Source organism: Cydia strobilella, chromosome 20 (genome assembly GCF_947568885.1).
Source record: "Cydia strobilella chromosome 20, ilCydStro3.1, whole genome shotgun sequence".
Taxonomy (NCBI): Eukaryota; Metazoa; Arthropoda; class Insecta; order Lepidoptera; family Tortricidae; genus Cydia; species Cydia strobilella.
The window spans coordinates 12,512,824-12,513,744 of NC_086060.1; positions in this window are offsets into that span (position 1 = coordinate 12,512,824).

A 921-nucleotide genomic window follows, 5' to 3' on the forward strand; every position below is an offset into this window, starting at 1 on the left:
CTTATAAACGCCTCACAAACCACTAAACAGTTCATGTAAAACTTCCACTAAAACAGTTTTTGTATTTTACACAAGTTTTTATACTTTCAAACACTTTTCGCCAACAAAACTGACGTCATACAGATCGATAGGCGAAGTTAACCCTACTTCATAATCAAAAAGAACCACAGAGATTTAACGAGCGACTACCGAACGGGTTTTAACAATATCTTGTAGTTGTAGCTATTAAATTGACACTTTACAAATATGGGTATGAAACATGCGCGTGCGACTCGACGGAGAGAATGAGACAATTAGACTCGATTAGGAGTCCGTTTCATATTCGCAGGACATTTGTCTCGACTGGGCTTCTCCCTGGTATAACTTGGTCTCGTAATGATATTCAAATTTTACAAAAATGATCTTTTTTTAAATCACTGGAAGAAGGAGTTGCATTGCGAAATAGATATATACTTAACCAATAATTGCTCAGATATTTTAAACATGTAACAGTAGCAAAGATCTAAATGAGAATTAGTTTTATGAACGCCCCGTCAATCATAATAGGTGAGCAGAGAGCTTAATAGCCAAGAAGCCAATCTTTTGCGCCCTTTTCCATATTAGAGCGACAGAGGGACATTACTGTTTCGTTAGCTACTTGGCATCTTGGCTAGGCCCTCAGGTAACTGCTAAGATCGCAACGAATGCGCTCGCACAGGTCACGGGTTCAAGTCTGTTGCGACGTTGCGACAGTGAGACCCTATGGCCCTACGGTTATGGCAAATGGAATCAGTCTTAATTATTGTGACCTCAACCTCAAACGGATTACACTTTGAATTGTGTTGTTGAGTTTCTATTTCTTAACTTAAAGGGTACAGAGGGCCTACAATGCAAAATCGAAATATCTTTCTAATTACTCTTACTTATTCGAGCGATAAACAG